This window comes from Oncorhynchus mykiss, chromosome 22 (genome assembly GCF_013265735.2).
Source record: "Oncorhynchus mykiss isolate Arlee chromosome 22, USDA_OmykA_1.1, whole genome shotgun sequence".
NCBI classification, from domain to species: Eukaryota; Metazoa; Chordata; class Actinopteri; order Salmoniformes; family Salmonidae; genus Oncorhynchus; species Oncorhynchus mykiss.
This window is the reverse complement of record NC_048586.1, coordinates 6,266,504-6,280,655: the sequence shown is the minus strand read 5'-3', so window position 1 is coordinate 6,280,655 and position 14,152 is coordinate 6,266,504.

The window sequence follows — 14,152 nt, the reverse complement described above, 5'->3', positions numbered from 1 at the left end:
ACTCCAGAGCACGACCAGTCAGGCAGGAGATGAGGACACTCACACTCTCCTCCCCCGAGGCAGCCTGCAACTTACGCTGTTGCCCGTGTCTTCTGTCTGTGTAGTCCGTTTTGTTTTACAGTTTTTTTTATTTTTATCGCAGCCCCCTTCTCCACAGGAGGCCATTTGCCTCTTGCCAGGCCATCATTGTAAATAGGAATATGTTCTTACTTGATTATCCTGGTTAAATAAAGGTTTTAAAAATGTATGATTGGTTGAGTAGTGGTTGACATTGTATATTCCGTTCCACAGAACTTTAAAACTAATGTTGCAGGGATAAATAATGGCTGGAGTATTTTTTGTTTGTTTTTGCTGTTCTCCAATTAGCAATTTTGAGTTTTTAAATTGTGTAGAAAGGTGGACATCCCACTTTGCCATACCCCTTGGTTTAGCTGAACTGATGCCACTGGTTTTATCACAATCTTAATAATTTTCTTGACTTGAGAGAATTTCTTTGACGAATTATCACAGCAATCCACCATTTGACCTAGTTCAGTATGCAGCAAATTGCTCATGTTGGCATCCAATTGGCTTGCATTGATTCACTATGCTTGTCTAACAACATCCTAAAATAGCTCATGTATTTCAATCCAATTTATTTCACGACAATATCACTCCAGAAGATCCGGCTTTGACTTATAGAATGAAGGATATTGGAAAAGAAAGTCTTATGCGATCATATCAATTGGCTGAACTTTGGACCTACAGTAAGAATGCAACATTTAATTTACGCCTGGGTCATAGGAGGATAGGTTCCATTTCCAGACTGCTCTCACCACCTCAAGGAGAACATCCCTGCCAGTATTGCCCTTGGCTCACTTTTACTAAGGTCAAGCCTGGGCCTGTAGCTAAGTGTTGAATTGAATTCAAAGTCATTATTCTCCTGAACCCTCATGAAAGGCCCAGTGATTAGTGTGTTAGTTAATTTATGAAGGACCTATGAGACAAGGCGCCAGGACCTGTGAAGATGACATCTTCTGTAGATATTGTCTGTTTTTTCAAAATGAATTACAGAGGCCAGAAATTCTCCAGTGCTTGTGTAGACTCCACTATATCAAGATTTTTGGATTTTATCTGCTTGATTACTCTCTGCTGTATTCTGGACTTACTTTGGGGAGAGTTTTTTCTTTCCTCTAGGCCTTTTATTTAATTTAGTGTCTTAATCACTTCAAGCCATCAACTCCAATACACGGTTTTCAAAAGGGGGGCTCTACAATTACTCTTGGCTCTGGGAGAAATGAAAATAATGCTTACACAACATTCATTTTTCTTTCAGGGGAGCATATTTGACTGGAAATGAACTCTCTCGGCTGTGGAAAAATGCCTCCTATCAAATTATCCGTTATTGCTGGCCAAGAAAGTTTGAAATGGCATTTCTTAAAGGGCGACTGCACTTCCTGATTTGGCCTTGTTTTTCATGAAAGCTCATTAAGAAATGCTAGCAGCCATGACAAAAAGCAAACTAGAGTTGTCTTTGGGGTGTGGTTTGATGTGGGTGTTTCTTGAGTGTGTCTTTGCCATTCAACCACAACAAACAAGAGCAGTAGTGAGTACAGCGAGGTAAGCTAAGCTAAGGAGATAATAAAGTTTTGAAGTTGAGGACTTCTCCCCTCCTGACTCACCATCTCAAGATAGTCAGCTAATTCAGTTCTGTGTGTAGGCTAAAGGCGTGCTGACCTTGTGTTTAGCCAACAGCAGCTAGCTACAAGGTGCTACATAGAACCTAAGAGGGTTCTTCAGTTGTCGCCATAGAAGAACCCTTTAAGGAACCCTTTTTGCTTCCAGGTAGAACCCTTTTGGGTCTGTGTACAGCACAGCTTGGTGATAGCTGCTACCCTAAATAGCTGATATGTCTCTGTCAAATCAGTTATGGCAAGATAGCAAGAGCCTGTGTCTGGAATGTGTTTCATAAGACACTCATTTCTACAACATCTTGCTACAAATGTAGCTTGCAATATGGTTTCAACATTTCATCACATCATGTAAAATACATGTTACCATGGAGACGGTATCAAATGCAAGTTGAATACCCAGTCTTGAAGTCAGCTCAGCTGTCCTACAACACAATATTCTGTAACTAGCTAGTTTTGACTCTCCTTATGTCTGCTGTTAGATCAAATCCCAGAAATACTAATATCCCTATAACAGGTGTAGGCTACATCTGGACATAGCACTAACATTTCCCAGCTTGAGTATAGATACATGTATCAACTAAAAGTCTAAATATAATATATGCTTATAAAGACAGTATGCACTCATCTACCTAGCAAATACAAATAAGTTGTGCGTAGAGTACAACTTCAGCTGTCTAACCAGAACTAGAATGGTATTCCATTTGTCCAAATCAAAGGATTTGGCTGTCTAACTACACACTGACATGCACAGCTCTCTGGGTGAGGTTACAGTGGTGATGAAGTCTATTCCATCTATGTAATGTATTACAGATTATGGACAGGTGCAGTTAGGTGGCAGGACAGGTGCATGACATTCAATCCTGGAAATGGCCTCATCCCATGGGTTCAGCAGGCAGATTTCAATAACTACAGGCAGATGAGAGATGTAGATATTCGAAACAAAGTGTTCTGATAACTTTCAAATAATAAATGTTATAACTTTCTACAGTTCCATGTAGAATAAACCATACTTCACATTATACTGTGGAAGCAGTGTTCTGCTAATATAACACACAAATGCAAACCTCCCAGACGAGCTTAATGCCTTCTATGCTCGCTTCGAGGAAAACATCACCAAGCCAGGCATGAGAGCCCCTGCTGTCATGGACAACTGCATGATCTCGATATCCCTGGCTGATGTAAAACTTTTAAACAGGTTAACACTTTGCAATGCCGATGGACCAGACTGAATACCAGGGTACATTCTCAGAGCATACCCTGGCAATTGTCTTTACAGACCTTTTCAACATCTTGTTGTCCCAGTCTGTAATCGCAACATGTTTCAAGCAGACCACCTTCCTAATCAACTGTCATCTCGTAGCACTCACATCTGTAACCATGAAATGTTTTGAAAGGCTAGTCACGGCACATAACAACACAGACACCCTGGACCCACTCCTATTTGCATACCAGCCCAACAGATCCACAGATGACACAATCTCTATTGCACCCCACACTGCTCTTTCCCACAGGGACAAAAGGAATACCCATGTGAGAATGCTGTTCATTGACTACACCTCTGCGTTCAACACTATAGTCCCCTCCAAGCTCATCACCAAGCTCAGGACCCTGGGACTGAACACCCCCCTCTGCAACTGGATCCTGGACTTCCTGACGGGCTGCCCCCAGGTGGTGAGGGTAAGAAACAACACAACCGCTAAGAAGAAAATATTTGGCATGGTTCCTCAGATCGCAAGGCACTACAGAGGGTGGTGTGGAGGGCCCAGTCTGGAAGACCCCAACCAAGGGCGCTGTACTGCAGCGCCAGCTGTGCCACCAGAGACTCTGGGTTCTCGCCCAGGCTCTGGCGTAACCGGCCGCGACCGGGAGGTCCGTGGAGTGACGCACAATTGGCCTAGCGTCGTCCGGGTTAGGGAGGGTTTGGCTGGTAGGGATTTCCTTGTCTCATCGCGCACCAGCGACTCCTGTGGCGGGCCGGGCGCAGTGCACGCTAACCAAGGTTACCAGGTGCACACTGTTTCCTCTGACACATTGGTGCGGCTGGCTTCCGGGTTGGATGCACACTGTGTTAAGAAGCAGTGCGGCTTGGTTGGGTTGTGTATCGGAGGACGCATGACTTTCAACCGTCATCTCTCCCGAGCCCGTACGGGAGTTGTAGCGATGAGACAAGATAGTAGCTAGCACGAAATTGGGGAGAAAAGGGGTAAAAAATTAATGTAAAAAATAAAGACCCCAACCACCCAAGCTAGACTGTTCACTCTGCTACTGCACGGCAAGCAGTACCGGAGCGCCAAGTCTGAGAACAAAAGACCCCTGAACAGTTTCTACACCCAAGCCATAAGACTGCTGAACAGTTAATTAAATGTCTATTGCATTAGCCTTTTTTGCACTGACTCTCTTACACTTAACCCTGTAAACACTCATTGGACTCTACCCACACACTCACACATGCAGTTGAAGTTTACATACACTATAGCCAAATACATTTAAACTCAGTTTTTCACAATTCCTGACATTTAATCCTAGCAAAGATTCCCCGTCTTAGGTCAGTTAGGATCACCACTTTATTTTAAGAATGTAAAATGTCAGAATAATAGTAAAGTGATTTAGTTCAGATTTTATTTCTTTCATCACATTCCCAGTGGGTCAGAAGTTTACATACACTCAATTCGTATTTGGTAGCATTGCCTTTAAATTGTGTAACTTGGTGCAAATGTTTTGGGTAGCCTTCCACAAGCTCATATTGTGGGTGAATTTTGGCCCATTCCTCCTGACCGAGCTGGTGTAACTGAGTCAAGTTTGTAGGCCTCCTTGCTTACACATGCTTTTTCATCCGACCAAGCTTTAACTTCCTGATGTCTTGAGCTGTTGCTTCAATATATGCACATCATTTTCTTTCCTCGTAATGCAATCTATTTTGTGAAGTGCACCAGTCCCTCCTGCAGCAAAGCACCCCCACACCACCACAACATGATGCCGCCACCCCCTGTCACACCTTGACCGTAGAGATATTTTTATTCTCTATGTTTGTTTGGTCAGGGTGTGATTCGGGTGGGAAAGTCTATGCTTTCTGGTTCTTTGTTTTTGGCCGGGTATGACTCTCAAATCAGGGACAGCTGTCTGTTGTCTCTGATTGGGAATCATACTTAGGCAGCCTTTTTTCCTTTTCTCATTTGTGGGTTGTTGCCTTTGTTAGTGGCATGTATATGTACAGAACTTCACATTCGTTTTGTTGTTTATCTTTTTTTTGGCAACATTTAAAATAAAGAATGTACGCTTACCACGCTGCACCTTGGTCCGGTCATTTCCTTGACAACGATCGTGACACCCCCGTGCTTCACGGCTGGGATGGTGTTCCTCGGCTTGCAAGCCTCCCCCTTTTTCCTCCAAACATAACAATGATCATTATAGCCAAACAGTTTGATTTTTGTTTCATCAGGCCAGAGGACATTTCTCCAAAAAGTACATTCTTTGTCCTCATGTGAAGTTGCAAACCGTAGTCTGGCTTTTTTATGGCGGTTTTGGAGCAGTGGCTTCTTCCTTGCTGAGCGGCTTTTCAGGTTATGTTGATATAGGACTTGTTTTACTGTGGATGAAGATACTTTTGTACCCGTTTCCTCCAGCATCTTCACAAGGTCCTTTGCTGTTGTTCTGGGATTGATTTGCACTTTTTGCACCAAAGTACGTTCATCTCTAGGAGACAGAACGCATCTCCTTCCTGAGAGGTATGCGTGGTCCCATGGTGTTTATAAAACAACAGTCTGATTCATACTTGAGACCTCCACAAGTCTGGTTCATCCTTGGGAGCAATTTCCAAATGCCTGAAGGTACCACGTTCATCTGTACATACAATACAGACCCTGGTTCGATTCCAGGCTGTATCACAACCGTGATTGGGTGTCCCACAGGGCAGCACACAATTGGCCCAGCGTCATCTGGGTTAGGGTTTGGCCGTCATTGTAACTAAGAATTTGTTCTTAACTGACTTTCCTCATTAAAAGAAAAATGTCACTTTCTTGTGAAAATCTCTCATTCACATGTGTAATTTCAAGTTAAAATGTAAAGCCATAACCCGGGAAGCCAGCTGCACCTATGTGTAGGAGGAAACACTGTTCAACTGATGACCGAAGTCAGCCTGCAGGCGCCCCGGCCCGCCACAAGGAGTCGCTAGGGTGTGATGAGCCAAGTAAAGGCATACCATCAAAAACAATTGAGAAAATGCATCCCATAACATTTTAACATGGAAATAGCTGTTTTATCATTCAGCCTACAGTAGCAGCCAATGTGTGGTATTCAATGTAGGTCATACATTCCATGAGACATGCAGGGCTTGACATTAACGTGTTTATTCACTTGTCCTTCAGACAAAGAGGTACCAGCATATTTTGTGTTTGTTTGACGCAAGAAACCACTTGACAAAATAAAATGCATTATTATTCCCATACCATTATTACAGAGAATCAGACAAATGATCCTACCCTCTGCCTGTTGGCTTCTTATCTTATTCAACCCTGTCTTAAAATACAACACTGCCCCTTTAATATAAAAAAAAAGCTTTTTACCTCACTCCCTTTTCAAAGATGTCTAGCAATGTGCATGTTTTGCGCTCTTGTAGGAAGCAATCACTACCCTATTGCTGACTACAAATGATCTACAACTGGGCTAATAACTCGCTAACTAGCAAAGGGTATGAACAAAACGTGCATACGTGGCTACATGCATCTCTTGCTCTGATCTCAAAAAAAGCCCATCTACTTACAACCACAGCTGTAAACACAGTCCAGTTCAAAGTAAATGGCATAGATCCATATAAGGTAATGGTCTATTTGCATATAGGCCTACTGTAGCTGTGATTGGTTATGCCGCAATGGTCTATGTAGAATCCTACTCCATTGTGTTCTGCCTACAACAAACTATTGTGCATTTTTGTTTCGGGATATATCATTGATAGTGGCTAACATTGCGTTGATCCTTATTGATAGTACCATTCAATTTAATAATAACAAAATACGACAAAAAGTAATAGGTGTCTTGAATAATTTGTATTTTTACTATATCAGATGACTCCATTTCCAAAGCATATCTTCTGCCCATCTGTAGAAAAACTAGGAAGAGTTGATAAGTGACAAATGTATTGAAAGGGTGATATTACTAAACACTTGTGATGTACTGTCTTATTAGTGATCCTCTTTTGTCTCTTCTGAGCTGTTTGCCAACACCTGATTGGCATGGCAGCGTAGATCAGCTCCAGACCCCTCTGGTCACAGATACTGATCATGAAGGAGCCCGACTTCAGCTCCTATATCCAACCCAGCTTCTATATCACAGAGGGAGAGAGAGAAAGACTGTCACCATACAGTCATCGAAGCCAACAATAAATCCATAGTTGAACATAGTCAAACAGAGATCCTGGTTCACAGCTAATTCACATAGGACAGTACTCGGGCCCCTCCTAGTCCATTGGCACAGTGGAAGGGGGCACCTCCTTACAACATACAAGGCACACATAAATACAGCACTGATTACATTATCAGTTGTGGTTAAGTTAATTCCAGGACAGATAGTATTGTGACCATATCAAATTTACCTAATTACGACATAACATTGAAGGTTGTGCAATGTAACAGGAATATTTAGACTAATGGATGCCACCCCTTAGATAAAATACGGAACGGTTCCGTATTTCACTGAAAGAATAAACGTCTTGTTTTCGAGATGATCATTTCCATATTCGACCATATTAATTGATACTCCCCATCCCGGATCCGGGAGCATAATCATCGATTGACACTAATTAGCATAACGCAACAGACATAAATATTAATTAAAAATATTCCTATTCATGAAAATCACAAGTGAAATATATTGAGACACAGCTTAGCCTTTTGTTAATCACCCTGTCATCTCAGATTTTCAAAATATGCTTTACAGCCAAAGCAAGACAAGCATTTGTGTAAGTTTATTGATAGCCTAGCATAGCATTATATCCAGCTAGCAGCAGGTAACTTGGTCACGAAAATCAGAAAAGCAATCAAATTAAATAGTTTACCTTTGATGAGCTTCGGATGTTTTCACTCACGAGACTCCCAGTTAGATAGCCAATGTCCCTTTTTTCCAAAAATATTATTTTTGTAGGCGAAATAGCTCCGTTTGTTCTTCACGTTTGGCTGAGAAATCGACCGGAAATTGTCACGAAAAACGGCAAAAAATATTCCAAATTAGCTCCATAATATCGACAGAAACATGGCAAACGTTGTTTATAATCCATCCAAGGTGTTTTTCAAATATCTATTCGATAATATATCCACCGGGACAATTGGAAAAATGGCTACCTCTGTATTTTACGCGAGAATCACTCTGAGAGCCATCAGGTGACCACTTACACAATGTCGCCGCTTACGGGTATTCTTCAACATAAATGCGTAAAACTACGTCACAATGCTGTAGACACCTTGGGGAATACGTAGAAAACGTAATCTGGTTGATAGCCCATTCTTTGCTCTATAGGGACGCATTGGAACGCAGAGCTTTCAAAACATGAGGCACTTCCGGATTGGATTTTTCTCAGGCATTCGCCTGCAATATCAGTTCTGTTATACTCACAGACAATATTTTTACAGTTTTGGAAACTTTAGAGTGTTTTCTATTCTAAGCTGTCAATTATATGCATATTCTAGCATCTTGTCTTGACGAAATATCCTGTTTACTTTGGGAACGTTATTTTTCCAAAACTGAAAATACCGTCCCCTAGTCACAAGATGACCTAAGGCTCGTATTTCTGTGTGTTATTATGTTATAACTAAGTCTATGATTTGATAGAGCAGTCTGACTGAGCGGTAGTAGGCAGCAGCAGGCTCGTAAGCATTCATTCAAACAGCACTTTCTTGCGTTTTGCCAGCAGCTCTTCGTTGTGCGTCAAGCATTGCGCTGTTTACTTCAAGCCTATCAACTCCCGAGATTAGGCTTGTGTAACCGATCTGAAATGGCTAGCTAGTTAGCGGGGTGCGTGCTAAAAGCGTTTCAAACGTCACTCGCTCTGAGACTTGGAGTGGTTGTTCCCCTTGCTCTGCATGGGTCATGCTGCTTCGAGGGTGGCTGTTGTCGTTGTGTTCCTGGTTCGAGCCCAGGGAGGAGCGAGGAGAGAGACGGAAGCTATACTGTTACACTGGCAATACTAAAGTGCCTATAAGAACATCCAATAGTCAAAGGTTAATGAAATACAAATGGTATAGAGAGAAATAGTCCTATAATTCCTATAATAACTACAACCTAAAACTTCTTACCTGGGAATATTGAAGACTCATGTTAAAAGGAACCACCAGCTTTCATATGTTCTCATGTTCTGAGCAAGGAACTTAAACGTTAGCTTTCTTACATGGCACATATTGCACTTTTACTTTCTTCTCCAACACTTTGTTTTTGCATTATTTAAACCAAATTGAACATGTTTAATTATTTATTTGAGGCTAAATTTATTTTATTGATGTATTATATTAAGTTAAAATAAGTGTTCATTCAGTATTGTTATAATTGTCAATATTACAAATAAATAAATAAAAAATTAAAAAATGGCCGATTAATCGGGAATCGGATTGTTTTTGTCCTCCAATAATCGGTATCGGCGTTGAAAAATCATAGTCTGTCGACCTCTAATTCTGACTGATAGCAAACTTGTCTGCCAGCTGCAAGTTGAGCACACAGACACAGGTCAGACACACACACCCCTCCGCAGCTCCTTATATACTGCTTGTTTGGTCTATAAATGTGCAGGGAGATGGGTATTTTCCAAAATCTACCTGGGCATATTAAAACATTTTCCAATCACAAGTATCATCCGATCTGACTATCAACTGTCAATTTACGGATCTGATTACAAAATAAGAGTATGGCCATGTCGGCCCTAGTAGGGGGGTTCTCACGATACTGCTGAACAACAAATCCACCAGGTTTTGTACGTATCCTGTGAATGAAATAAAATATCACTCAAACATAAGGCGAGAAAAATAAGTAATTTGGAAGTCATTTATAAGCTAATAGAGGGACTAACAGAATAGATTCAGGCCGGTGACACTGACGCCATTACTAAGCAACAAGCTGTGTACGTTTCTAAATGCTTGCTGATATGATTTGCTATTTGCTGCCAGAGCCATAGCTATATTTGTAGTAGACAAGTACCATCCTTCATTTATTTTTGCCCAAGATAATACACACACCTTTGTGAAAAAAGGCAGTTTGTTTTGGGTTAGCAGATGAAGCCCACTAATGCTTGCTAGCTTGCAAATCCAGGTTAATTATCATATATTTGGGTTGTGACTAGAAGTACAGCTACGACCGGAAGTTACCTTTGGTAGCAGGTTAGGAGATAATTTTAGTTAACCCCAACACTTTTCCTAACCTTAACCTTAACCTAAATCTCCTAATCTGCCAAATTAATTATCCTAACCTACTGCGTAAATTATCCTAACCTGCTAGGAAAATGTCACTCCCGGTCGTAGCTGTACTCCCTTTAGTCGGAACCATATCTTTGTCTGTGTCATGCGTAGGTGTAATAGGTGGCAGGGAAGTCAGGCGCAGGAGAGTCAAATGGAGTGTAAAATGGAGTCTTTTAATAAAGTCCACGGAGTATGCTGACCATCCTACCAATCCTCGACTTTGGCGATGTCATTTACAAAATAGCCTCCAATACCCTACTCAACAAATTGGATGCAGTCTATCACAGTGCAATCCGTTTTGTCACCAAAGCCCCATATACTACCCACCATTGCGACCTGTACGCTCTCGTTGGCTGGCCCTCGCTTCATACTCGTCGCCAAACCCACTGGCTCCATGTCGTCTACAAGACCCTGCTAGGTAAAGTCCCCCCTTATCTCAGCTCGCTGGTCACCATTGCATCTCCCACCTGTAGCACACGCTCCAGCAGGTATATCTCTCTAGTCACCCCCAAAACCAATTATTTCTTTGGCCGCCTCTCCTTCCAGTTCTCTGCTGCCAATGACTGGAACGAACTACAAAAATCTCTGAAACTGGAAACACTTATCTCCCTCACTAGCTTTAAGCACCAACTGTCAGAGCAGCTCACAGATTACTGCACCTGTACATAGCCCACCTATAATTTAGCCCAAACAACTACCTCTTTCCCTACTGTATTTAATTTATTTATTTATTTTGCTCCTTTGCACCCCATTATTTTTATTTCTACTTTGCACATTCTCCCATTGCAAATCTACCATTCCGGTGTTTTACTTGCTATATTGGCAAAAGTGGAAAGGTAAGTAATCCATACCCAACCCTCCAGTAAGTCATGACAAACACATGCACAAAACTCAATTTTGGAGATTGACTTTATGACCAAAATTAAAAGAATTTACACTTTGTAGTCAATTTTGACAATAGAATGAATGTTTCTGACTCATATTGATGCCACAGGCCGTTTAAAACCAAATACTTTAGTTCTGTGCAGTGCAGTGCAGTTGACCTTTAAATAACAGATGGTGATGGGAACATGTGCAAGTGTGGGTGTTAGTGTGTGTGTGTGTGTTTACATCCATGAAGTATATACATCTGTTTCTATTGTGGGTCAAACTTCTAATTTTGCTTAACGAATCACGTTCCTTCCCAGTGTAGCTACGTAGGACAAGCTTAGCCTAGCCCTGTTTAGTGTAGGCCTTAGGCTAAGGACTACAGTGTTGTTTTTTGGCCTGTACAGTACCTAATGGGTCTGTGTGTTTATCCCTGGTGGCCAGGTGTCAGAGGAACAGGGGGATCACACAGTCTTAATTACCTCGGACAGCGTCTGCAGTCGCTCTGGAATCATCTGCTGTTTAGCCCAGGAACGCTAATTAAATTTGGAATCCAATTATGGGAATGGTAATGAAATTTCCAAATGGGAAAGCTTGTAATCTGTTCATTGAGGTGTTTAATTACAAGCGGGTGTGTGAGTTGGAGATACGTTGCACCACTGGATTTAGCTGATCAGGGGAATGGTGTGTGTGTGTGTGTGAGAGAGAGAGGTATATTTAAGTTTGATTAGGATCCCCATTAGCCGATGCCAATGGAGACATCTAGTTTTACTGGGTTCCAACACATAACGAAAAAGACATTACAGACATAATACTTTTGACAATTGACATACATTTATTTTAAATTAACAACTTAAGTGTGTGTGTGTGTGTGTGTGTGCATCGAGTTTGGAATGAGAGGAAATAAAACATCTAAATGTTTAGGGTGTTAGTGTTTAGGGTGCATGTTTGCGCCTCAGGTGAATTCTGCTATTTAAAAAAAATTCTAACTGGGGCCTTTGTGGACATTTTCTCAGGAAAATATCAACTTGGGGCACAAGCAAAATGAAAATACACTGAACAAAAACAATAAAAGCAACATGTGAAGTGTTGGTTCCATGTTTCATGAGGTGAAATAAAAGATCCCAGAAATGTTCCAAGTGCACAAAAAGCTTATGTGCACAAATACATTAGTTTACAGTGCTTTCAAATCAAATTGTATTTGTCACATAAACATGGTTAGCAGATTTTAATGCGAGTGTAGCGAAATGCTTGTGCTTCTAGTTCTGACAATGCAGTAATAACCAACGAGGAATCTAACCTAACATTTCCACAACTACTACCTTATACACACAAGTATAAAGGGATGAAGAATATGTACATAAAGATATGAATGAGTGATGGTACAGAACGGCATAGGCAAGATGCAGTAGATGGTATCGAGAACAGTATATGCACATATGAGATGAGTAATGTAGGGTATGTAAACATATAAGTGGCATTGTTTAAAGTGGCTAGTGATACATGTATTCAGAAAGTATTCAGACCACTTGACATTTTTCACATTACAGCCTTATTCTAAAATGTATCAAATTGTTTTTTTCAATCAATTTACACACAATACCCCATATTGACAAAGCAAAAACACGTTTTTAGACATTTTCGAAAATGTATTAAAAATACAAAACTGAAATATCACATTTACATAAGTATTCAGACCCTTTACTCAGTACTTTGTTGAAGCACCTCTGACAGTGATTAAAGCCTTGAGTCTTCTTGGGTATGACTCTATAAGCTTGGCAAACCTGTATTTGGGGAGTTTCTCCCATTCTTTTCTGCAGATCTTCTCAAGCTTTATCAGGTTGGATGGGGAGTGTTGCTGCATAGCTATTTTCAGGTTGATTTTTAATACAAATACCACCATTTCTAAAAACCTGTTTTCACTTTGTCACAAAGGGGGGTGTAGATTGTGTGTAGATTGATGAGGAAAACAATTTTATCAATTTTAGAATAAGTCTAACGGAACAAAATGTGGAAAAGTCAAGGGGTCTGAATACTTTCCGAATGCACAGTACATCCCTGTTAGTGAGCATTTTTCCTTTGCCAAGAAAATCTATCCACCTGAAAGGAGTGGGATATGAAGAAGATGATTAACCAGCATGATCATTACACAAGGTGCACCTTGTGCTGGGGACAATAAAAGGCCACTCTAAAATGTGAAGTTTTGTCAAACAACACAATGCCACAGAGGGGAGCATGCAATTGGTACGCTGACTGCAGGAATGTCTACCAGAGAATTAACAACAGAATTGAATGTTAATTTCTCTACCATAAGCCGCCTCCAAAGTAATTTGAAAGAATTTGACAGTACGTCCAACAGGCCTCCCAACCGCAGACCACGTGTAACCACGCCAGCCCAGGCGTGCCAGACTTTGTCACCTGCAGGATCGTCTGAGACCAGCCAGCTGGACAGCTGATGAAACTGTGGATTTGCACAACCAAAGGATTTCTGCACAAATTATCAGAAACCGTCTTGCGGAAGTTCATCTGCGTGCCCGTCGTCCTCACCAGGGTCTTGACCTGACTGCAGTTAGGCGTCGTAACCGACTACAGTGGGCAAAATGCTCACCTTCCATGGCCACTGGAGAAGTGCGCTCCTGGTTTCAACTGTACCGGGCAAATGGCAAACAGCGTGTATCAAATCAAATGTTATTGGTCACATACACAGGGTTAGCAGATGTTAATGCAAGTGTAGTGAAACGCTTGTGCTTCTAGTTCCGACAATGCAGTAATTAGAGGTTGACTGATTAATCGGACTGGCCGATTAATTTGTTTTCATAACAATCGGAAATCGGTATTTTTGGGCGCCAATGTTTTTAAAATGTTTTATACATTTTATTTTTACACCTTTATTTAATCTTTATTTAAGAGGCAAGTCAGTTAAGAACACATTTTTGTTTTCAATGACGGCCTAGGAACGGTGGGGTAACGACAGATTTTCACCTTGTCAACTCGGGGGATCCAGTATTGCAACCTTACAGTTAACTAGTCCAACGCAATAACGACCTGCCTCTCTCGTTGCACTCCACAAGGAGACTGCATGTTACGCGAATGTAGTAAGCCAAGGTAAGTTGCTAGCTAGCATTAAACTTATTTTATAAAAAACAATAAATCATAATCACTAGTTAACTACACATGGTT